The following is a 27,050-nucleotide window of genomic DNA, read 5'->3' as shown; positions in this document are numbered from 1 at the left end:
CTTATAATTGTCATGATTTACATATGCAAACCGATATTTTTAAATTCCTGCTTATGACATAATTGACATTACAATGATCTGACTTATTATAAAGATAACAACCGATTGAATTGGATGACCTATGTGAGCAAACACGACGAGGGTGAATTTTTGTGTTAGTTTACAAGTATAGGCATTAGGATTGATACAAGTGAGCAATAACAATGACCTGATGGTCCATGAACGGCTTAAATTTAAAGCCAAAGATTAAGACTTGTTCATGAAGTAGGTGGGTATTTCCTTATCTACCCATTATTCCATGCTAAGTGGTGCCTAAAGTTTAATGATAAATAGTAAAACTTTAAATTAAGAAAAACACTTTTCTTCATAACACATATAAATATGAATATTAGTGTTTGGAGGTTGAATTACAACTTAAAGAAAATAAAGCATGTACATATATGTGTGAAATATGAAATTAGCATGGTTATAAGAACTGATGTAACTCGCTAACTACCAACCTTGAAAATGAGATACCCTTTAACTCCACTCATGCATGACTAAAAAAATCTCTATTCATTTTTACAGCTATTACTCGGTTCTACTTTTATCTGAAGTTAGATCGATCAGCAAACCTAACCCTATAAAAAAAAAAGGAAGAAAGAGTCATTACAGTGACGCTTTGCTAGTACGTGAGAACTATAACAATTTCTAATATGATGTGTAGGTAGTAGTTGATTTAGTCAAATGATGTAAGAAAATAGTAGTGTTCCATTTCCATAATTGCACATGTAAATTAACATAGAAGGATGGTATAGTGGGTCTTCCTTAGTCCATACCGTACCCATTTAGGCAATATGATTAGGTGAAGAAATTAAATAACCCACTAACACTCTATGCCTCATTTGGACACTACAATAGTTTAAGAAATGCAATTACTTCCTAGTCTCTTTCTTCTATGCAATAATTCTACTTTGTTTGTGACATAAAATGAGATAATAAATAGGACCCTCTCTTATCAATGTTCTCCAATATGAACATTTCATGCTTAATCACCCCCCATATTGATTGGATTATTTGCTTCTCTCTCTCTCTTTCATACACACAATGGTCATAAAATTGAAGCATACAATTTATGTCCTTTTGATCATTGCAGCTATGGAATTCTCACTAAGGGTTCAAGCAAAGACGACAATAAAGGACCAAACAACTTATAGTTGGCCGCCGCCCATGCCCGAAGGTGGCGTATGCCCGTATCCTTGTCTTCCACCGCCGACAACCACGGTTGATTGCCCACCACCTCCACCACCACCACCACCATCCAGTCCAGGATATTACCCACCACCAGACGGTTATTACAACCCACCTGGTTATTTCCCTTATTACCCACCTCCACCTTATAGATATTACTATGGTGCTCCTCCTCCTCCTAACCCAATTTTACCTTATTTTCCCTTTTATTTCAAATCTCCTCCTCCCCCACCAGGTTTTTCTTCTTCAACACCTCTCAAGGTTTCACTTTTTTCTTTTATTTTCTTGGTTTTTAATATCATTGTGTAAATTTTGGTGAATTTAGTAATAATTTGATTAGTTAAGTTTTTATATGTTCAATTCCCTAAAGAGATTATTCCACTTTCTAATGTGGAGTATTTTTGTATAATTACCACGTATAAATATGGGAGAACATGTGTGGAAAATAGGAGAGAATTGTTTATGGATAATTTAGAGTAGAGTGATATCCTCGTTAAAATTGAGTTGCTAGTCTCGTAAATGATAGTTTTTTTTTTTGTTGAGTATCGTAAATGATAGTTAAAACTAGAGAAACTGTTAATTGAAGTCTTTAGAGAACAAATATTAATAGTGTGACTTGAGTTAGTTAAAACAAACTTGGTGAACTCCTCGAATTCCCTAAAATTACATTTCTTCAAAAAAAAAAAAAATGTGTACCAAATTAAATAAATATTTTTGGAGTCATTTTCAAGTAATTAGTTTGATTATCTTTGTCAACTACTCTAGACCTCCGCCAGTTGGAAGTCTTCGTCTAAATGCTCCATAATCGCCATGGAACGACAAGCACCTAAAAGCACGATAAAGTACTTTTTACCCGGAAAAGAGTTATTGCAATTTTTTTGTGTGAGCAACTAGAAATTAATTTTCTATGAGAATAGAAAATCCTAGATCAGCCACTGCTTTAACTGATACTAAGAACCATCAGTTCATTTCAATATTGTTATCATTATAGTAATGTTCAGCTTAGTTATGACTACGATAATTTCCACAAGCAGGACGACCATGAGTTTGGTGAAGGTCATACCCATAACGGGCATAACCTAACAACAACCTTCAATGGGTCATGTTTTTGGAGTAGGACCTGTAGGAGAATCCGAGAAGGACAAGACTCATAATCATATCCTACTGGGTCTAATCCAAAATTAAAAGCAGAGCTGTAATGTTTCGGATAATCAGGAGGGTAATAAGGGTTAACGTTGTTGGGTTTTCCTCCTAGTGGGGAAACCTAGTTGGGTTTGGATTAGGAAACCAAACCCGGACCCGAGTCGAGTTTCTTTGGGTCGGTTACTTATGACGGTGGAATTAGGATTAAGGGGGAGTCTATAAATACTACCTTAACCTAATTTAGATGTGTGTGTGAAGCACCAAAGGGGAGAACACAATTAGAAACGCACAAGAGAAGAAGGGAGAGAAGGAGGTTGCCGAGAAGAGCGGGGCAGAACTTTTTCAGCACGCGCAGTCTTCGTTGTTCGGAAAATCCGACGGTGAGTTCTTATCCGATTGAGTTGAAATTTGGCAGAACTGTTCTTGACATAGTCATCTAGTATTTGTACGGAGGGATCGTTGATTGGTCGCCGGAATCCTAGTGAATTTAGGGTCGTTTTGGGCTGCAGATTTCTGGACTGTTTTGTTCTTTCTTGTGAGGGTTTCTCCGTGTTTCTTCGTGTTTGAGATTGATTCTTTTGGGAAGGGTCTGAGTCTCGGGTGGACGTAGTCTGTAACTACTTTGCTTATCATAGTTGATTTGGTTGGACTACGAGTCCCGTGGTTTTTACTTCTCACGTTGAGGAGGTTTTCCACGTTAAAAATCGTTGTCTTATTTACTTTCAGTTCTTTGTTTATTGCTCCCACATATTCTTCTATATTATCCTCGTAACTAACACAAAGGGAAAAACTCTTGTTTCCGCTGCGCCTAAGTGCCCGTTTTTCCCAACAAGTGGCATCAGAGCTCCAGGTTAGAGAGTTCTTTGGATTTTGATAACTTTGGTTATTGGTTTGGTTGTGTTAGTGATGGAAAATATGGGTAGAATGATAAGTTTGAATGGTGCTAATTATCATCTATGGAAGGGTAAGATGGAAGACTTGCTCTTTGTGAAGGAACTTCACGTTCCGGTGTTTCAGGAGAAGAAACCCGATGAGAAAACTGATGATCAGTGGAAATTGTTACATCGACAAGTTTGTGGTTTGATGAGGCAATGGGTGGATGATAATGTGTTGCATCATATTGAGAATGAGACTAATGCTCGTTCGTTGTGGTTGAAGCTGGAGCAGTTATTTGCTCGAAAGACAGGAAACAATAAGATGTATATGATAAAAAAATTGCTTGAGTTGAGATATCAGGAGGGAACTCCGATGGCGGATCACTTGAATACATTCCAGGGGTTACTCAATAAACTATCTGATATGGGAATAAACTTTGATGAGGAAATTCATAGTTTATGGCTTCTTGGTACATTACCAGATTCTTGGGAGGTGTTCAGGATGTCTCTTTGTAACTCTACTTCCGAAGGAGTTATATCAATAGACTTAGTGAAGAACAGTGTTTTGAATGAGGAAACTAGAAGGCAGACAAATCCTAATTTTTCGCATTCAGATTTGTTGGTTACTGAGTCGAGGGGGAGAAGTTCAAATAGAGAGTCCACGAAGAACAAGAGCAGGAGCAAATCTAACAAATTTGCGAATGTGGAGTGTCATTATTGTCATAAGAAAGGGCACTTAAAGAAGAATTGCTGGTTGTTGCAGAAAGAGAGTAAGCAAGGAAAGGAGCAAGAAGATAGTAAAGAGAGAGTGACTGTTACTGAAGATGAGTTTCTTATTCTTTGTGAGAGTGATGTCATTAATGTTGCTTCCAAGGAAGGGATAGCAGGGCTGGTTGTTCAGGAAGAAACAACAGGGCTGGCTGATTACAGGATTGGTAGGGATAGCAAGGCTGGATGTTTCCAGGGCTGTCAAGATGAAGCAGGGCTAGTTGTTCAGGACTGTCGAGGAAAAGCGGAGCTGGCTGTTTCCAGGGCTGTCAAGGGGACAACAGGGCTGGCTGTTTCTCCCACCTAGTCGGAGGGGGAGTTTGTTGGGTTTTCCTCCTAGTGGGGAAACCTAGTTGGGTTTGGATTAGGAAACCAAACCCGGACCCGAGTCGAGTTTCTTTTGGTCGGTTACTTATGACGGTGGAATTAGGATTAAGGGGGAGTCTATAAATACTACCTTAACCTAATTTAGATGTGTGTGTGAAGCACCAAAGGGGAGAACACAATTAGAAACGCACAAGAGAAGAAGGGAGAGAAGGAGGTTGCCGAGAAGAGCGGGGCAGAACTTTTTCAGCACGCGCAGTCTTCGTTGTTCGGAAAATCCGACGGTGAGTTCTTCTCCGATTGAGTTGAAATTTGGCAGAACTGTTCTTGACATAGTCATCTAGTATTTGTACGGAGGGATCGTTGATTGGTCGCCGGAATCCTAGTGAATTTAGGGTCGTTTTGGGCTGCAGATTTCTGGACTGTTTTGTTCTTTCTTGTGAGGGTTTCTCCGTGTTTCTTCGTGTTTGAGATTGATTCTTTTGGGAAGGGTCTGAGTCTCGGGTGGACGTAGTCTGTAACTACTTTGCTTATCATAGTTGATTTGGTTGGACTACGAGTCCCGTGGTTTTTACTTCTCACGTTGAGGAGGTTTTCCACGTTAAAAATCGTTGTCTTATTTACTTTCAGTTCTTTGTTTATTGCTCCCACATATTCTTCTATATTATCCTCGTAACTAACACAAAGGGAAAAACTCTTGTTTCCGCTGCGCCTAAGTGCCCGTTTTTCCCAACAAGTGGCATCAGAGCTCCAGGTTAGAGAGTTCTTTGGATTTTGATAACTTTGGTTATTGGTTTGGTTGTGTTAGTGATGGAAAATATGGGTAGAATGATAAGTTTGAATGGTGCTAATTATCATCTATGGAAGGGTAAGATGGAAGACTTGCTCTTTGTGAAGGAACTTCACGTTCCGGTGTTTCAGGAGAAGAAACCCGATGAGAAAACTGATGATCAGTGGAAATTGTTACATCGACAAGTTTGTGGTTTGATGAGGCAATGGGTGGATGATAATGTGTTGCATCATATTGAGAATGAGACTAATGCTCGTTCGTTGTGGTTGAAGCTGGAGCAGTTATTTGCTCGAAAGACAGGAAACAATAAGATGTATATGATAAAAAAATTGCTTGAGTTGAGATATCAGGAGGGAACTCCGATGGCGGATCACTTGAATACATTCCAGGGGTTACTCAATAAACTATCTGATATGGGAATAAACTTTGATGAGGAAATTCATAGTTTATGGCTTCTTGGTACATTACCAGATTCTTGGGAGGTGTTCAGGATGTCTCTTTGTAACTCTACTTCCGAAGGAGTTATATCAATAGACTTAGTGAAGAACAGTGTTTTGAATGAGGAAACTAGAAGGCAGACAAATCCTAATTTTTCGCATTCAGATTTGTTGGTTACTGAGTCGAGGGGGAGAAGTTCAAATAGAGAGTCCACGAAGAACAAGAGCAGGAGCAAATCTAACAAATTTGCGAATGTGGAGTGTCATTATTGTCATAAGAAAGGGCACTTAAAGAAGAATTGCTGGTTGTTGCAGAAAGAGAGTAAGCAAGGAAAGGAGCAAGAAGATAGTAAAGAGAGAGTGACTGTTACTGAAGATGAGTTTCTTATTCTTTGTGAGAGTGATGTCATTAATGTTGCTTCCAAGGAAGGGATAGCAGGGCTGGTTGTTCAGGAAGAAACAACAGGGCTGGCTGATTACAGGATTGGTAGGGATAGCAAGGCTGGATGTTTCCAGGGCTGTCAAGATGAAGCAGGGCTAGTTGTTCAGGACTGTCGAGGAAAAGCGGAGCTGGCTGTTTCCAGGGCTGTCAAGGGGACAACAGGGCTGGCTGTTTCTCCCACCTAGTCGGAGGGGGAGTTTGTTGGGTTTTCCTCCTAGTGGGGAAACCTAGTTGGGTTTGGATTAGGAAACCAAACCCGGACCCGAGTCGAGTTTCTTTTGGTCGGTTACTTATGACGGTGGAATTAGGATTAAGGGGGAGTCTATAAATACTACCTTAACCTAATTTAGATGTGTGTGTGAAGCACCAAAGGGGAGAACACAATTAGAAACGCACAAGAGAAGAAGGGAGAGAAGGAGGTTGCCGAGAAGAGCGGGGCAGAACTTTTTCAGCACGCGCAGTCTTCGTTGTTCGGAAAATCCGACGGTGAGTTCTTCTCCGATTGAGTTGAAATTTGGCAGAACTGTTCTTGACATAGTCATCTAGTATTTGTACGGAGGGATCGTTGATTGGTCGCCGGAATCCTAGTGAATTTAGGGTCGTTTTGGGCTGCAGATTTCTGGACTGTTTTGTTCTTTCTTGTGAGGGTTTCTCCGTGTTTCTTCGTGTTTGAGATTGATTCTTTTGGGAAGGGTCTGAGTCTCGGGTGGACGTAGTCTGTAACTACTTTGCTTATCATAGTTGATTTGGTTGGACTACGAGTCCCGTGGTTTTTACTTCTCACGTTGAGGAGGTTTTCCACGTTAAAAATCGTTGTCTTATTTACTTTCAGTTCTTTGTTTATTGCTCCCACATATTCTTCTATATTATCCTCGTAACTAACACAAAGGGAAAAACTCTTGTTTCCGCTGCGCCTAAGTGCCCGTTTTTCCCAACAAACGTATGGCCTCTTATATTGGTTTCTTGTTTGTGGTGGTTGTTTATGTTGTTGTAACATTTATTTATCTACCCTGTCCTAATACAATCTTGGAACAAAAATGATTGGAAATTTTTGTGTACACTTCCTCGGATACCTCATTGCAGAGGTGACTAATAAGAGAACGGGTATTTTAATCTTTTTTATAGTCCCAAAGATACTATGAAATATCCTTTGTCTATTAGAGGGAGTACACTAGAGAGTGGTTATAGCGGACTTATATAATAAACTCAATAATCATTATCAACCCGTGTGCTGATTTTGTTTTGGCCGTGATGATGGTTTAAGACTTCTCTGAAAACTTGTCAATCTAGTTCGACGTAAACTCTTCTACATTAATGTTAGGCTGGAGTGGTAACGAAGCTATTTATATTGCGAACACGATAAAGAATGTAAAAATGAAATGTTTATGTTAGCTATGAAAAGTTGAGATATTGAAACATTGTTGGGCAAAGAACGATTATGGTCCAAAAACAAGGTATTGTATAATACCTCTTTTAGTTTTGTTTTTCTCCCTGTTGTGCTCATACCAAACTCGAGGCCATGGCATGTTGGGAGCACTGGAAAGCATCTCAACCAACTGGGCTACAAGAGACAAGGTGACCTCAACTAATATTCCCCACAATATATGTTGGAATCGGATCAGATTTTGGATCGGTTAAAGTCGTCAAACTCAGAAACAAAGCACGCCATTGCGTTCGTCTCGTCGAGCTCTTAAGTTTAGACTCAAGAATCACTCAAATCCGATTCCGGATGAATGAGATATTCAAGTTTAAAGTTTGATCGATTTTTGGTTGATTTAGGGACTAAATCGCAATAATGAAAAGTTGGTTTGGGGGCTATTTACGCAAAGAGGACACGTCCAGATCAGACGGCCCAAATCCCAGCCGACACGTCTGTTGCTAAAGAAGTGACCCGTCACTTTACTTTCCAGCAGATGCGTCCCTAAAACCCAACAGAAGTGTCCCTTATGAATGCATCTATTCGAAACCTATTTATAGGACCCAAATCAACTCCAAATTCCAATCCGTTTTTTCCAGAGTGTCAAGCATTGTTAGAAGATCATATTAGAGTATCTAAGAGAAATATTTAGCAGACTTTTCAAGGAGTTTCATTAGCAAGAAGTTTGGTCCATTTGCATAAGTCAGAGGTTAGTATACTTTCAAGTTCGACTGCTTTCTGATTCGAAGTACCATTGAATCGAAAGGTTAATCGTTGTATCCTGGGAGACAAACGCGGGTAACTGTTTGGTACTATACAGGGTGTCAATTGTCTTAAGGAAAGAGGAATACCTCGCCTCGATTAAAAAATTATTCTTCTTCTAATCCTCCGATGTTCTTTTTCTTTTTAGTCTATCTGATTTCTTAATCAAAGACACTCTGATTTTCCAAATCATAAGTGTGTTGATTTTTTAAAGTAATAAATCAGTAAACACAGAAGGATACAATTCCTCTTTCCGATCTTAAATCGATAGTGAGATTCGACTACGAATCATCTGTTCTGGATAACAGACATTATCGGTTAGAAATACGAAAGATATTGAGTTGTTTTATTCCTTAGTTTTTCTCCATTAATTTGGAAAGAAAGTGTTTTTGATTAATTTACAAATAAAATCAAAGTAGTAACCAGTTTCACCAGTGATTCGGTTATAGACTCGCTGAGTCAACTCGTTGAATCGGTACACCGAAACCAACAATATATATATTGATTGTGATTTTCCTATGGTAATGTGTATTTTCATGAAAAACATTACATCCCTTTTGGCTAAATTTGACTCTCATTTAGGAATTATAATTGAGTTTTTTTTCAATATGGTTTTATAAGAGATAAATAAATGTTAAAATTAAGAGTGAGCATCCATTGATAGACGAACAATTTTGGCTCATAAGGAGCTGACTCGATCAAGGTTTCATATGTTAAAGTTCGATCCAATCTGGTTTGGCTCGGTTCAGTGATGAAACTTTAAATCATTCGCAAGGTAAGAAGAATGTTAACTAATAAACATTTCATTTTTTGAAGTAAGGTTTAAGCAGTTTCAAAATGATCAAGCAAGAGAAAAACCAAATTGATGGACTCATTGCGATGAGAAAGCATTTGGTATTAGTTAGTTACGTTTGGTTCGACTATTCAGCCCCTTTTGCTCGCCCATATAAAAAATCATTAATACATAAGTTATATATAAATAAAATAGTTATGCAAATCTATTTTAAAAAGGAAAATGTCTCTATATCAAATACTTATCTCCCTTCGAATCCGACTAGAGTACCTGTTTGGACAGAATTTAGAGATAGAAAGTGTGTTTTTTTTCCTAAATCTTGACAGCCCACGTACTCTGCCTGAAATAGATGTCGGGAATAGCATCAGCCATCATGGCGAAATCAACCTTACATTATGTGGAAATGAAAGAGAGAAAATCCATGATAGGTTGCTAATGGATTTGAAACTTCTACTTTGAGGGAATGAGAAGAAGTTTGCCTGTTCTTCGTGAACGGATCAATCTCCATCTTTGTTTGACAAGAAACCAACTTTCAGTCTCCTCTCAAAATTTGAAAAATAAACATGTTAACTAAATCTTGGCTTAAATAAGATTGAGAACCTTTGGGGAAGGACAAAAGTTGTACTAAATAATTGCCTAAGAATGCATTCTATAGTACATAGGCTGTTTCAAGGAGAGATGGGAAAGAGTTAAAGTTGAGAACAATTTTGTTTGAGAAATAGAACTATGAAAACTTGGGATTATCTCATCAAAAAAAAAAAAAAAAAAACTTGTGATGTTTATTCTTAGTCAAGCTCATGCTAAATCATAAATAATGTTGGTTTGCCTTGGTCCTTAACTTGTCTTGTTTTGTTTCAAGATTATTATTCAATTTATAACCTGAATGCGAAATTGACACATCTTTTCTATAAAAAAAAAAGTAGAGGTACTTTATATTAACTTTTTAGTTGTTTCTTGTCCTTCCTCATTCACACCAAACCCTAAACCCGTGGCACGTTGACAACACTTAAAGTTCTCAACCAACTGAGCTGCAAGAGGCATGTGAAACGTACGTGTTTTGTTAACGTATTTTAAGTTATTCTGATTGTCCTATCATAGTGTACACTTTCATGAATTAATTTGTTTTTAACCAAAACTAAATTACAATTTGGAAAAGCAATGTCTTAAAACCTGGTTTGCTGAAGAAACAAATGAATACAAAAATCTTTTATATAATCAAAATATGCGGTAATAAATTTAGACTCCAAATCTTTTTAAAAGGTGTTTTTATTTTTCTCATTGTCTATATCTATTTCGTATTCTTTGTGTGAATTTGAGTTGCTTGGTTGATTCAAATGCAAACCTAATATCGTCCAAATCAACAATTTAGATAAGTTATATACCACGAGTCTATAAAAAACAAACATGATGAATTTAACGAGATACTGGCTTTCAAATAGCTACTAGTTTCAAGTCTAATTTAGAAAAAAAAAAGTAAAGACCAGTTTCTTTTTTTTCGTAAAAGAACAAATAAACACTACCCAAAACACAATATCAACCTTACAGTAACATTGAATACATAGTAGCTAGACTATACCTAAAGAATACATGTGCAAAATTAAAGATAGAAAATACTTAATTTTGCTAAAAAAAAATTGTTGTGTAAATAATAATATACCAAACTAATCTATGAGAATATTAAAAGTAAACTGTCTATTGCAATAATAATATAGATTTTAGCTTCACCTGAATAAAAATCTTAGATCCTTCCGCTGTTTAATTGATAGCGAGAATCATCAGCTCATCCAGTATTGTAATCATTGAAGTAATATGCAAGTCCGATTAGGCTAGGATAATTTCCATCAGTAGGACGATCATGAGTTTCGGGAAGGTAGTACCCATAACCGGCATCATAATAACCACCTTCAATAGGCCTTGTTTTTGGAGTTTTAAGATCAGCAGGAGAAGGACAAGACTCGTAACTGTAATGTTTAGGATTATCAGGAGGGTAATAAGGGTTAACATATGGACTCTGATATTGGTTTCTTGTTTGTGGTGCTTCTTGTTGTTGTTGTTGTTGTGTTAGAGAGTCTACTCCACTCGGCTAAACCGAGTGGATTAGTCCATAGTTAGGAAAAGGATTCCTAGTATTATTAGGAATCCTAATGCTATTAGGATTGTTGTATTAGATAAAGTTTAGTGAGTTTTATATTTCTAAAACTTCTTCAATGTAAACCTATATAAAGAGATCCATGCATAATGTAATAAACAAGTTGTAGTGTAATAAAGCAATGTATTTACCTATCTCTCTATCTCTCTCACACAACAACAACAACAAGCTCACCATCATCATCTTCTTCTTCTTCTTCTCGGTACAACCGAGTATCTCAATCACTACCACTCGGTTATAACCGAGTAGTGTCATCATCATCCCTCGGTCATAACCGAGAGTCTCAAGCTGCTAACCTCGGTTACAACCGAGAGCCACTCATCATCTCCCTCGGGTTCAACCGAGAGGTATCCAAGCTGCTCATCCCTCTCGGCTTTCACCCGATCATCTCCTCTATAACTCAACTCAATTCGAGTTATATACATAAAAGGTATTTATCGTTTCACATGGTATAAGAGCCTTCAATTTTTTTTTCTCTTGAATCATGACTACTCCCGAAGTCTCCGAAACTTCTCAAATTCATGCAACCACTAATAGTGGACCGTTTGAGGTTCATCACTCGGATTCTCCCACTACTATCATCATCACACCGCTTTTAACCGGTGATAACTATTCCTCATGGTCACGAGGAATGTCAAAAGCCTTACGAGCTAAAGGCAAACTCGGTTTTGTTGATGGAAGTATCGATAAACCTACCGATCCTAACGAACTAGAACAATGGGGACGATGTAACGACCTTGTTTCTAGTTGGCTTATTAATTCGGTTGATCCACCTCTTCGATCATCAATATTATATGATGAGACGGCTTATGATATATGGCATAATCTCTATGACCGTTTTCATCAACGGAATGCTCCAAAGATTTTCCAACTCAAGAGAGCAATTTCTTGTCTTAAACAAGACAATTTCGATGTTTCCACATACTTTACCAAACTCAAGGCTCTTCAAGATGAACTCAACTCTTTGCTAATTACCGAGCCTTGTACATGTGGTCATGGTAGATCCTTGGTTGAACGAACAAATCAAGATAGAGCTATGGAGTTTCTCCAAGGTCTTAATGACCGATTCTCCTCAATTCGGAGTCAAATTTTGTTGATTGAACCATTCCCTTCTATTCTTCGAATTCATTCTCTTATTAAACAAGAAGAGGTTCAACAAAACATTGTTTCTCCTATGAATATAGATAACAATGCTGCTGCCCTAGCCGTTGGTTCCAATGAATATAATCAAAATCGGTCCTATGGTTCCGATAAACAAAGACCAAAACGACAACGACCGTTTTGTGATCATTGTAAACTCCATGGCCATGATATTTCCACATGCTACAAACTCCATGGTTACCCACCAAACTACGGTCAACGTGGAAGACCACGTTCTCGGCAAGATCCGGCCACCAACTCGGTCACACATCAAACCGATGTGGGGGTGCCTACAGCAACATCCCTTACTCCGGAGCAATATCAATCGGTTTTGGCTTTGTTAGATCAACACAAACAGCCCACAACCTCTATCCGTCTCAACAAGGATCCACTTGTTAACCTCACCGGTAAGTATACTCCTTCTTCTCACCCTCCTTGGGTTATTGATTCCGGTGCCGCTAAACATATATGTTCGGTTTTATCCCGTTTTTCTTCCTATTCTCTTGCTCCTCCGGATTTATTTGTTAGATTACCCGATGGATCAAGAGTTAAAGTCCACCATATTGGTTCGGTTTATTTTTCCAATAATTTTTATTTAAAAGATGTGCTTCATATTCCATCTTTTCAATTTAATCTCATATCTATATCTCAAATTTCTAAATCTCTTCGTTGTACCGTCTTATTTGACAATGACTTATGTCTTTTTCAGGACCGAACAACGAAGATGGAGATTGGGCATGGTAGTCTTCATGACGACCTTTATTTTCTTCGCACGGAGCGTCAAATTTTTTCCGTTTCCAATTTAGTCCAAGATAAATCTAGTCATGAGTCTTTTTCTTTATGGCATTGCCGTTTAGGCCATCCATCTTTTTCTCGTTTTCAATTTTTTAATTCAAGACTTCCATGTATGAATTTTAAATTCTTATCTAATAAAGTGCCGTGCGATGTTTGTCCACTTTCTAAGCAATGTCGATTGCCTTTTCCTACTAGCACTACTTCTTCCACTCATATATTTGAGTTAGTTCATGCCGATATATGGGGTCCTTTTCCGGTTCCCTCCACCTCCGGGTGTCGTTATTTTTTGACCCTTGTTGACGATTTTTCTCGTTGTACTTGGATATTTCTCCTAAATTCTAAATCGGATTCTACCGTACAAATTAGGAATTTCTCAAATTATGTTCACACACAATTTGAGTGTGGAATAAAAACAATTAGATCGGACAATGGTTCCGAGTTCATAAATCATTCTCTACAAAGTTGGTTTCTTGAAAAGGGGATTATCCATCAACGAAGTTGTACTTATACCCCCCAACAAAACGGTGTTGTAGAACGAAAACATCGCCATATTCTTGAGGTCGCTAGATCTTTACGACTTCAAGCTCATCTTCCTCTTTCTTTTTGGGGAGAATGCGTTCTAACCGCCGTCTATCTCATTAATAAACTACCCACACCAATCCTTGATGGGAAATCCCCTCATGAAATTCTCATGGGTACTCCTCCGAATCTTTCACACTTACGTGTATTCGGATGCCTTTGCTATGCCCGTATCCCTTTGGTCAAGACCAAGATGGATGCCCGGTCTTCCGCCGGCATCTTTCTCGGCTATCCAAGTGGACAAAAGGGTTACCGTATCTACGACATATCTACTCAACGTATTTTCATCTCAAGAGACGTTACGTTCTTCGAGAACCATTTTCCGATGGCTTCTCCATCTCCGGCACAAGCTCCTCACGTCGACCCGTCTCCATCCCTCTCTATAGATGATGACGGCACTTTTGATTTTCCGGTTACTGCCGAGCCTTCCACCGATTCACCGGTAGACAGCAGCAGGTTCACTGAAGAACCCACTGTCCCTGTCGTCCCGGTTGTGGATACAGCTTCGGGGGTGCCTGCAGACACCCCTGCTGCTATACCTTCGGGGGTGCCGACAGAAGTTCCTGCTTCCCCTACGGGGGTGCCGACAGATCTTTCTGACGAGCTCCCTGGTTCAGGGGTGCCGACAGAACATTCTGACGGACAACCCACTTCAGGGGTGCCGACAGAAACCCCTATTCACAATCCCGGCCCGGTCACCTCTCTTTCACCGACCGTGACCGGTGATCTCACTTCCGGCGCTCCCGCCGTTGACACCGGCAGACCGGTTCGGTCTCGTCAACCACCTAGTCACCTCAAAGACTATGTTTGCTCCAACACCACTACCGTCAAGTACCCACTTGAAAACTATTTTTCTATCAATTCTTTTTCGACATCTCATCAACAATTTCTTTCCTCGGTCCTATCCTCGACCGAACCCACTTCCTTCACCCAAGCAATGAAATCTTCTCATTGGAAAGAAGCCATGGCTAAGGAAATTTCGGCCTTGGAAGAAAACAAAACATGGACACTCACCAACTTACCACCCGGCAAGAAGCCTATTGGTTGTAAGTGGGTGTATAAAATAAAGTTCAAGCCCGATGGCTCCATAGAACGCTATAAAGCTCGCTTAGTGGCTAAAGGCTATACTCAAATAGAGGGCTTGGACTACAATGATACCTTTGCCCCGGTTGCTAAACTAGTAACCGTTCGAGTACTTCTCTCTCTCGCCGCCATTAAAGGCTGGTCTCTCCATCAATTGGACGTTAATAATGCTTTTCTCCAAGGCGATCTCCATGAGGAGGTTTACATGAAACTTCCCCCCGGATTTTCATCTAAGGGGGAGTCTAAAGTATGCCGCCTCCATAAATCTCTTTATGGTCTCAAACAGGCTTCCCGTCAGTGGTTTTCAAAATTTTCCTCCGTTCTAATTGAACGTGGCTTCTCTCAATCTAAGAGTGATTATTCACTTTTCACTTTTCGTTCCCCCTCCACTCAGATTTATGTTCTAGTCTATGTGGATGATATCATTATCACAGGAAATAATGATCATGCTATTTCCAAGTTAAAATCATTCTTAAATAATGCCTTCTCCCTAAAAGATTTAGGACGTCTCCAGTACTTCCTTGGTATTGAAGTTTCTCGTTCGTCACAAGGCATTTTTCTATGTCAAAGAAAATATGCACTTGATATTTTAAAAGATTCTGGACTAACCGCTGCACGTCCCTCTGAGTTCCCTATGGAACAGAAACTTCGCCTTAGTCCCACTGACGGTACACCATTGTCGGATCCGTCAGTTTACCGTCGCCTAATTGGCCGGCTTCTCTACTTAACAGTTACACGGCCAGATATCGCTTTTGCTGTGAATAACCTTAGTCAGTTCATGCAAACACCTAGTCAGGTACACCTAGACGCCGCCCATCGCGTACTACGATACTTGAAAGGTACCCTTGATAAAGGAGTATTTTTATCCGCAAACAGCTCTCTACATATCACAGGTTACTGTGACTCAGATTGGGCTGGTTGTCCTTCGACCCGTAGATCGACTACAGGATATTTTACAATGTTGGGATCTAGCCCACTTTCATGGAAATCAAAGAAGCAACCCACCGTTGCCAAGTCTTCGGCAGAAGCAGAATATCGAGCTTTAGCCATCCTCACATGCGAATTACAATGGCTCAAGTATTTATTACTTGACTTTGGAATTGATCACTCGGATCCGATGACAGTTTATTGCGACAACAAAGCCGCTCTCCACATTGCTGATAATCCAGTATTTCACGAACGTACCAAACACATTGAGATAGATTGCCACATCGTTCGTGAGAAGATCAAAGATAACGTCATTGCCACGCGCTTTACAAGTTCAGATTCTCAGCTTGCAGATATATTCACCAAACCACTCGGGGCAGAACCGTTCAAGAACATTATTGGCAAGTTAGGCGTTACTTCCATTTCCGCTCTAACTTGAGGGGGAGTGTTAGAGAGTCTACTCCACTCGGCTAAACCGAGTGGATTAGTCCATAGTTAGGAAAAGGATTCCTAGTATTATTAGGAATCCTAATGCTATTAGGATTGTTGTATTAGATAAAGTTTAGTGAGTTTTATATTTCTAAAACTTCTTCAATGTAAACCTATATAAAGAGATCCATGCATAATGTAATAAACAAGTTGTAGTGTAATAAAGCAAGGTATTTACCTATCTCTCTATCTCTCTCACACAACAACAACAACAAGCTCACCATCATCATCTTCTTCTTCTTCTTCTCGGTACAACCGAGTATCTCAATCACTACCACTCGGTTATAACCGAGTAGTGTCATCATCATCCCTCGGTCATAACCGAGAGTCTCAAGCTGCTAACCTCGGTTACAACCGAGAGCCACTCATCATCTCCCTCGGGTTCAACCGAGAGGTATCCAAGCTGCTCATCCCTCTCGGCTTTCACCCGATCATCTCCTCTATAACTCAACTCAATTCGAGTTATATACATAAAAGGTATTTATCGTTTCACATGTTGTTCTTCTTCTTCTTGTGGTTGTTCTCGATTAGGACTATTACTTCCTTCGCTTATATATCTTATGATCTCTCTCTTGTATTCTTCTTGTGGTTGTTCTCGATTAGGACTATTACTTCCTTCGCTTATATATCTTATGATCTCTCTCTTGTATTCTTCTTGTGGTTGTTCAATTTGGTCGCTATTTACTTCTTTTATGTTTTCTTCCATAAATACTTCTTTTGTGTTCTTTCCTGTCAAACAACAAACTAAAGAAAAGTTGAAATAAATGTGATTTTCTAATTAAGTTGTACAAAAAAGAAACTCTAGAAATAAGAAATCTTACACATGTCTTCCTTCACCCAGTGGCCCTTTATTTCTCTTAGGAATTCGACAATGTAAATATAAGAAGTTGGGTTAGGTTTAAGTTATATATAACTACATAATAACTATATTAAGAGAAAGTAAATTTTATTTTGGAAATAGAGGTATACTTTGTTGGCAGGAAATCTTACAACACAAAGTTGAGAAGGAACTATTAAATTCAGTTTGGTAACAATATTATGTAATTTTGCTAAATTTGAGAAACCTAAATCCAAAACATTCCTATCTATAACCATGGTATTGCTGGAAAGGTTATGGTCCAAAAAGAAGGTATTTTATAATACCTATTCTTGTTTTCTTCTTCTTTTTCTTCTCGTGTGTACCTAGCCTCGAACCCAAGATGTTGGGAGCACTAATGAAGCATCTCAACCAACCGGGCTACAAGAGGCTAGGTGGCTTACCCTACCATTTTCCAGTATATATCTATATATTTGGGACTTTGGGACACCTATAATAGTGTATATTTTCATGAATTAGTTCCTTTTTAACTAAACTTAAGTCTGATTTAGGAATTATATATGACTTTTTTTTTTCTTCTTAAATATGGTGTTTTAAACGGATAAATAAAGGTTAAAACTGAGGATGATTGCTCGCTGAACATTTTTGGTTCATAAGGAGCCGACCAGTTTAAGGTTTCATATGGTAAATTCTAATACAGTTTGGTTTCGTTCAATTAAGTTGAAATCGACGTGATGCACACAATGATTTCAACAAATCGCTTTTTTCACGTTTATTTCAAGAGAGATCTACATTACATAACATATAATTCTAAATTACGTAAAAGATTTCATTTTGTGATGAAACTTTAAATCAATCACATAAGAAGATTGTAAAGTAATAAACATTTCATTTCTTAAGGTGCAGTTTGATCAGTTTCAAAATGCTCAAGCTGAAATAAGACCGGTGATGGATTCGATTTCATTAGGATGAGAAAGCATTTTGTTTTGAGCAGTAATGCTTGGTTCGACTATTTCAAAAACCCTTTTTGGCTCACCCATATCGAAAAAGTCATTAGCAGATAAGTTACATATAAATAAAACATATAATCAAATACAAATCTATTTAAAAAAAAACGTCTTTATGTCAGACACGTTTTCCGATCCAATCTCGCGTGGAATACGTGTCCCGACAGAATTTAGAAAGAAAAAATATTTCAATTTCTCTCTAAATCTTGACAGAACACGTCCTCTTGCTGAAATAAATGTCAGGCATAACATCATGGCGAAAACAACCTTACATTAATACGTGCCCGCTGCTAAATATAATGAAAGGAAAAAGAACATGTGAAAAGTGAAAGAGATAAAAACCTTGATGGTTGCCCATTAATGAATGTGCTTCTTCTACTTTAGGGAATGAGAAGAAGTCTATATTATTCTTCTTCAACCGATCAATTTCCATCTTTGTTTGACAAGAAACCAACTCTTGGTCTTCTCAAAAGATCAAAAAAATATTAATAATTGATGAAGGGTCTCCTTGTTACGTAGGAAATGATAAGATGTGAATATAAATTTTTTCTGATAGAAAAAAATCAATTTTTTTCTGATAGAGTAATAATAAATATTTTCTCATATCAAATTAAGCTTTAAAATGTTTGATATGGTTGTAGAAAGTTCAAAAATACCTTTAGAAAGTAATATAAATTCCTTCAACAAAAAAAAGGTAATACAATTGGACCTTTTTGAGTGTGTACTTTTGGGTTTTTTGGGTCATCCAACCCCAAAAATGGGTGTCCACCATCTTCTATCCCTAAACTATGAAAACCAGATCTTCTCTGAACCAATCAGAGATTTGATGCTCTTAGAGCATAAATTGAGAAAGCATAGGTCTCTAGGGGAGAAAGAATGTGATACAACGTAAATTACATCATCTGGTGAAGAGAGAAATAACCTAGAACCACAACATTCAGACAACATAACAGCAAAAAAGTCGACTTGTGGTTGATGAATCTGATACAAAAAGAAGAAGAAAACCCACCAAAATTGAATTAAAAATATTTGTATAGATTTTGGATATGATCACTTTATCAACCGGTATGTGTTCGTTATCTTTATTAGGGGTTCTATTCAGATCAATTACTACTGTGATTTCTGTAATTTAATCTGTTAACTTATATTATGCTTCCACAGTGATTCTAAGGTTTATTCAATCGAACAACCATGTCTTTCCGACCGAACACCAGAACTAAGAAGAAGAAGACATGGTTGAGATCTAAATGAATAATAGAGAAAAAAATCGATTCGTTTTATGGAATAGTAAGTAAGAAATCAATTTCCCCATCTAAAAGGTGGTATACATTTTTGGACTATTTTCACACATTTTTACTACGAAATTGGTTTTCACAACCAAAGTGGCCAACAAATAGTGGAAAATCAATTTTCTTACGACAACAGATTTTTATCATTTAGTCTGAACCACCCGTAATCTTGTCTTATTCATTGTTGAGATCATACTAAGTCATGGTTGTTGGCTTTCTCACTCACTTGTCTGGTTTTATTTCAAGATTAAAACTGAATTTATAATCTGAACGTGTAATTAACGTATTGTTTTATATAAAAAGTAGGTATTTTATAATACCTTCAAGTTATTTTTTATCGTTCCCCTTGTACCAAGCCTTGAACTTGTGACATATTGGTGCACTTAAAGATCTCACGCAACTCAACTACAAGAGGCATGTGAATTTCACGTATAAGTTTCTTAACGTATTCTAAGTTAAGAAACAACCAGCAACCCTTGGTTGGAGTGTTAAAAGGTATAGTCTTCCACTTCAGAGGTCAAGAGTTCAAGTCACTAAACATTAAAAAAATATATTCTAAGTTGTTTTGGTTGTTTTATCATAACGTACATTTTCATTTACTATTAATTTGCATTTAACTAAACAAAATTATAATTCGGGAAACAGATATGTGTTAAAATATAATTTGCTACAAAGATAAATGTATGCAAAAATCTTTATACAATTAAAATGTTTTTAGATAAATTTGGGGAATTTGGCCAAAACTCCCTAAGAAATTATGTTTTTGGTTAAAAAGGATTTATCAAAGTTTTTTAGGCTTCACCTCCCTGATGGCAATTATGTAATTTTCAATTTCAGTAAAAAGACCAACCTAACCCTAGTCTAAGAAAATACCTTGCAAACACCTTGCACTTGCAAACACTTTGCACTGCCTTGCAAACACCTTGCAAAGCCTTGCAAACACCTTGCAGAGCCTTGCAAACACCTTGCATGGTTTTTGCAAACACCTTGGATAGCCTTGCAAACAAATTGCAGAGCCTTGCGAACACCTTGCAGAGCCTTGCAAAAACTTTGCAGAGCCTTGCGAACACCTTGCAGGACTTTTGCAAATACCTTGCACAACCTTGCAGAGCCTTGCAAAGCTTTGCAAATACCTTGCAGAGCCTTGCAAACACCTTGCAGAGCCTTGCAAAGCCTTGCAAACACCTTGCAGAGCCTTGCAAACACCTTGCAATGCCATGCAAATGGTTGCAAATTAGTTTTGAATTGATTTAACATGAAATTTGTTACAAATTATTATATTTTGTCTAATAGAATGTTGTATCGAAAAACTAGCTAAAACCCCTACAAATTCATTATAGTCATTTTATAAGCTCTAGCACCATCATTTTACTTTTCTTCGAAAAACTTCCAAAGCTTTCATGAAATTCTCAATTTGAACATAAATACCAATCATGATTGTCCAAGAAAAAAATATTTCTCACAAGAATTTCATCTAACAACTTTATAGCTATTTCAACCAACCTACGTCTTGTATAACCAACTAACGTTGCATTCCAAGCAACAACATCTCTTTCAAGCATTTTATCAAACACATTGCTTGCATCAACTATACTTTCACAACTTTCATATAAATCCAACAAATAAGTTTGAACATAAACATCAAAACTAACAAATTGTTATCCATCATTCATAACTCAATGAAAATAAAGCAATGAAGAAGTTGGATTATACCTTGAAACACTATCAAATTCTCCTTTCATTGAAAGTATATAAAACTTTCTCTCTCTAGAATTTAGAACCAAAAACTAAATCAAACCCCTTAAAAGCCTCTTCAAACAACAAGCAAATAGATTAAATCACCAAAACCTAAAAACATTAACCTATCTTATAGCCAAAATCAATTCAAACCCCAGAAATTTTAATCGGCGTCGACAATCCAACTCAGTTCGTTCATGAGAAAAACTCAAGTTCTTGATTTATTAGTTAGATTATTACTAGGTATTTCTAATTGAATGAAGGGTATTTTTGACTCTTAAAAAGTTGGTGCCTTTAAAAATGTCCTTGAAGCCTATTTTTATAACTTACTTGGGGCCTAGCTAGTTAAAAAGATGGGTTGTCTTTTTAACAAAAAAATACAAGAAATTGGGCCTCCTGCCCAATTTCCTGTTGTATGAATCTGGGTTACCTGGTCGATTCAACTTGGTCCAATATCAACTCAAATTAGCAATGTAGGTGAGTTAGATATCGCGAGTCTTTCTACCATGGTAAGAAAGAATTATTAGGTTAAGTTTGGAAACAATATATAAAGCTTGGGATGTTTCTAATTTTCCATGATTCTTCCCTCAAGGAAGACTTTCTAGTTGATGATCCGCCCTACAAGCTCCTCATTGCTTTTCGTTCTGGATATATGGTTCTGAGTTATTCTATTGTATCTGTTATCTATATCTTGTAGCATATAATAGTAATTGATTCTAATGTTTTGAATCTGATTTCAGGGCTATGAGGTGTAGCCATTAATGAGCATGGACATGTTTGAGTTTGATTCTCTGTTTGAGACTTTGAGGTTATGGATCACCTCTCTGAATTCTGATCCTGGTGAAGTGACAAACTTATTAATGAGCCTTTCTGTATGCATGTGTTTTTAATATCGTAGATTACCAACAGAAATTCGGATTCCTATTGCAGTTGTTCGACTAATAAAAAACGTTTATTTCACATTGGAAATGTTTCTTGGGTTTTTTAGTTGTTTGTAAGTAATCCTACTAATGGAAGGAATAAAAAATCCCAAGCCTCCTTTGATATCGAAATCTTCAATTGATGTATGCACATAGGAAATATATAGTCCTTAAAACAAAACGTGGACGGCAGGATTCGAACCTGCGCGGGCAAAGCCCACATGATTTCTAGTCATGCCCGATAACCACTCCGGCACGTCCACTTGGATATAATTTTTGTATATTCTGTAATAATAAAGAATCCTCGTTTTGCCTGTCGAAAGAGAGCCAAGAAGGGAGAGTGACGGGGAGGGAAATAAGCACGGGCGTATTCAAGATTAATATTTTAATTTAGCTAAGAAACAAATATTTATAATAGTTATTTTTTATTTAGTAGAACAAACTTTTGCACTTTATAATTTGTTCTCTATTTGAACAATCAGTTTACTAAGTGAGACATTCATGATTCATAATTTTACATAAAATATTAGATAAAACTATGAGTTTTTTTAAGTGATGGGGGAAAAAGGTCGCGATAACAACTGAAAATTTGGTGATGATACGAATCAAATCATTAGTTCAATTCACACCCCTCTATATAATACCGCCGGAAAGAAAAACTCTTTGAACCCAAAACATCGACAAAACATAGGCCCTTTCAAGGAGAGATAGGAAAGAGTTAAAAATTTTAACAATTTTGTTTGAAATGTACAAATATAGATACTTCGTTATTCCTATTCCTTGTTGATCTCATGCTAACTCATAATTATTGGTTTGGACCTCACTCACCAGTTTGGTTTTATTTCAAGAGTATGATTGCCTTTATTATCTTAATGTTAAATTCACACTTTTTTTTTCTATAAAAAGGAGGTATTTTAGAATACCTCTTAGTTTGATTTTGTCGGCCGGAGAAATACCAAGTCTCGAATCCGTGACATATTGGGAGCACTTAAATATGTCACCCAACTGAGCTACAAGAGGCTGGTGAATTTCACGTTCGTATTTCTTGACGTGTTTTAAATTGTTCAGATTGTCCTGTCATAGTGAAGATTTTCATTTACTAAAACAGAATTATGCTGGGAAATAGAAATGTGTTTAAATTTGATTTGCTAAAAAGATAAATGAATGCAAAAATCTTTTATACAATTAAATTTTGTGTAAATAAATTTGGACTCAAAATCTATTTAAAGTGGTGTTTTTTATTTTTCTCATTGCCTATGTCTATTTTGTCTGATTATTCTGAATTTGAGTTGCCTGGTTAATTCAAATAGACCTAATATCAAACCCAAATCAACAATTTAGATGAGTTATATACAGGGTTGGGATTTTTGTCCCTTGCCCAGATCTGCCAACAGACGTCTGTCCGCGAAGGTTCGTGGGCACTCGGTAACCGGTTCGAACCCCACCGTTGGAGAAGGGGGAAGTGGACGGACGCGGGTCTGGTGTCCACCTGACCGAAAGACTGTCCATGAGTTCGGAAGTTAACCCGTCTGGTTGTTCACTAAGATTAAATTGGTAAGCCCGTTCATATAACTACCGGTCTGACCGAATACATTTTGTACCTCAGATTAACTAGTGTTTAATATGAACCATTAGATTAACTAGGGTCAGCATATTAATCAGGTCTTGGAATTTCTAACTCTAAACTTTTTATTTCTTCTCCTATAATAAACTGGAGCTCTCTCCGTCTTTCGTATCCTCCTTAGTTCTCCGGTTATTAAATCCTAATCAATAATCCCTAATGACCTAACTTGAATCAAATCGAAGACTGATTATGTAGTTCTTTTGTTCTCGTCAATTGATTTTCTGAAGATCTCTTCTTCGAAGATCTTCGCGGACTCCTCTCTTCGAGATCTTGACTCTTTCATCTTTGACGAGATCAATTTCAAGATTTGGCTTCCAAAATTGAAAGAATTCGAACCCATCCCACCCTATTTAGTAACAAGTTTAGCTTACGACTTCTCCAGAAAAAATACGAAAAAAAACTAAAATTAGAAAAGTACGTACCTCGATGATCAATTTCTCTTCAATGCTTCCAAGATTTGGCTTCCAAGATTGAAAAAAAAGACACCCCACTATTTCCTGGTGAAAGTTTCTCATACCCATAATCATCTGTATCATTTCCTTTCTTTCCAATACAAAGATCCATAATCTTCTAAGTTGCCTCAACTGTTGGGTGGTAAGGAAGATTATAGATTTATATAACTTGAAAGTTATTTGCTTGCTAGGTAATTTGATTTTTTTTAGATTTTTCTGACTTGTTTTTTACTTGATTAAACACATTACAAAACACCTCTTTTTATAGTAGAGGATTTAGCCATCTAGCAAACCCTAGAGACTTCCACATTGGAACTTACAAGACAATCAATACATAGTCTAAGCTTATCTTATAGTCTAATCTTATCTCTAGTTAAACTTTGCTAGACTCGTCTACCTTAAAGACTACCACAACCTATTAACTTTCATCTAGAATTTTCTAATACATATGACAATTACAAATTACATCTTTTTTAATACGCCTTCTTAATTTGTAATTTGCATGTAGTTCTTGAATTTGAAATTTTTTTCCGTTGTAATAGCTTTTGTGAAGATGTCGGCCCATTGCTCATTGGTATTGACAAATTGAAGTTGAATTTCTTCTTGTTGTACCAAATTGCGAATGAAATGATGACGAAGTTCAATATGCATCGTGCGGTTGTGAAAAACCAGGTTTTTTGTCATTGCTATTGCGGACATATTATCACAAGAGATAGTTATCGGACCTTGTTCCTTTTGAAATAAATCTTCTAAAATTCTCCTAATCCATACGACTTCACATGATGCATAGGTAGCGGCAATATACTCCGCCTCCGCTGATGATAAAGCAATAGTCTTTTGCTTTTTTGATGCCAAGCAATAACTTTAGATCCCAACTTAAAAACACATCCGGACGTACTTTTCCTATCATCAAGAGAACCAACCCAATCACTGTCAGTAAAACCAACTAATTTATTTTCATCTTCAGTCACATATTTAATTTCATGATTTTTTATTCCTTAACAGCATAAAATACGCTTGGCAGCGGCATAGTGAATTTTACTTGGCTCACTCATAAATCTAGAGATGAGACTGACGAGATAAACAATATCTGGCCTTGTATTTGTTAGATAAATAAGAGACCCAACCAGACTTCGTTAAATTTTTGGATCGACCTTAGGTGCTCCATCATTTAATTGTAAATTTTCATTTACACCAATAGGTGTAGCAACAGGCTTGCAATTTGACCTTTGAAATCTTTTCAATAAGTCTTCAACATATTTCTCTTAGGAAATAAAGATTTCTCCTTTTGATTGACGAACTTGAATTCCGAGAAAATATTTCATGAGACCCAAATCTGTCATCTCATATTCCTTCATCATGGATTTCTTGAATTCTTCAACCATCCTTAGATTTGTGTTTGTAAAATTATTTCCTTCTTTCTTCACATATAAAGATGGTTCACATTTGCGTTTCTGAAAAATACTTTGTTGAAAGTATCCGTCAATTTTACTATTCCATGCTCGGGGGGCTTGTTTTAAGCCATATAAGGCTTTTCTAAGCTTGTGTACTTTATTTTCTTCTCCTTTTACTGTGTATCCTTCAGGTTGCTCGACATAAACTTCTTCTTCCAATTCTCCATTTAAAAAAGCTGATTTGACATCAAGTTGAAAAACTTGTAAATTTTTTTGAGCAGCTGATGCAAGAACAATTCTGATCGTCTCCATTCTTTAATTGTACCGGAGCAAAAGTTTCATTAAAGTCGATACCGGGTTGTTGAGAATAACCCTTTGCAACTAGGCGAGCCTTATGCTTTTTAATTGATCCATCTTCATCTAATTTGGTCTTGTAGATCCAGTTTAATCCAACATCTTTTTTCTTTTGGAGGTTCTATAAGTTCCCAAGTTTGATTTTTTTTCAATCGTTGCGAATTCTTCATTCATGGCATCCTACTTCATCTTTTTCAGCTTCTTTAAAATTTTGTGGTTCATAAGTGAAGAAAGAAAATCCACATGATTCGTAGATATCATTTAGAGACGTGTCTTTCTTGGAGGTGATTCGGAATCTGAAGAATCTTCATCAAAATTTGGAGAATTTTCAAATCCTCCACTTTCAGAAATTTGTGGCATCTCAGATAAATTTGATGAAGGAGAACTTTGATCTTCTTGTCAATCACTAATTTGGAAAAATTCAGATTTATTTTCAATTTGAGAAGAACTTTCTTCCCATTCCCATGATTTCATTTCATCAAAAATAACATCTCGGGAAATTACCTATTTATTAGAGATGGGATCAAGAAGACGTTAACCTGTGGATTCATTACTATAACCAATGAAGATGAATTTCTCACCCTTCTCATCAAATTTTTCGTTTCTCAATGGAATATGAGAATATGCAAAACACCCAATTTTTTTTTAAAGAATATACTTGAGGCATTTTCCTATGCCAAGCTTCAAATGGAGTAATATTTTGAACTGCCTTTGTTGGAGACCGATTTACTAAGAATACCGATGATTTACTGCCTCAGCCCACAGATTGTTTGGAAGCCCTTTTCCCTTCAACATGCTCCTCGCCATTTCTGCAATTGCCCAATTCTTTCTTTCCGCCACACTATTTTGTTGTGGGCTATAACGAACTGTGATCTCTCTTTTAACTCCTTTTTCTTTGCAATAATTCATGAAGAGTTTATAAATAAATTCCCCGCCTCGATCAGTTCTGAGAGTCTTTAATTTTTTACCACTTTGTCTTTTTACAAGGGCCAAAAATTCTAGAAAAAAACCAAATACTTTTGATTTTTGCTCAAGAAAATAAATCCACATCTTCCGAGTATAATCATTAACAAATAAGAGAAAATATCTCTTACTACTAAGTGAAGGTGTTTTAGTCAGTCCAAAATTATCGGCATGTACCAATTCAAGTGGTGCACGTGCTCTTAAAGAGACTTTTAGAAAAGGAAGCCTATGCATTTTTCCGTAAATACACCCTTCACAAATTTCACCATTTTTTGAGATGTAAGGAGGACGAACAACCATATGTTTATCTTTTAATAATTTCAACCCTCTATGATTCCGATGACCATATC

The 27,050-nt window shown here is 37.0% G+C and overlaps 1 non-coding gene across 1 annotated transcript; it reads right to left on the bottom strand.

The window, feature by feature from the left end:
* Positions 1-22,094: 22,094 nt before the first annotated feature.
* TRNAS-AGA (transfer RNA serine (anticodon AGA)) lies at positions 22,095-22,176 on the bottom strand. Its single transcript has one exon. It is a non-coding gene; the product is annotated as a tRNA-Ser (tRNA).
* Positions 22,177-27,050: the final 4,874 nt, after the last annotated feature.

This window comes from Eschscholzia californica, unplaced genomic scaffold, assembly GCF_041429995.1.
Source record: "Eschscholzia californica isolate CP2 unplaced genomic scaffold, dmEscCali1.0.p SCAF_1, whole genome shotgun sequence".
Lineage (NCBI taxonomy): Eukaryota > Viridiplantae > Streptophyta > Magnoliopsida > Ranunculales > Papaveraceae > Eschscholzia > Eschscholzia californica.
The sequence above is the reverse complement of the archived record's forward strand: the minus strand, read 5'-3'. Positions and strand labels throughout refer to the sequence as shown.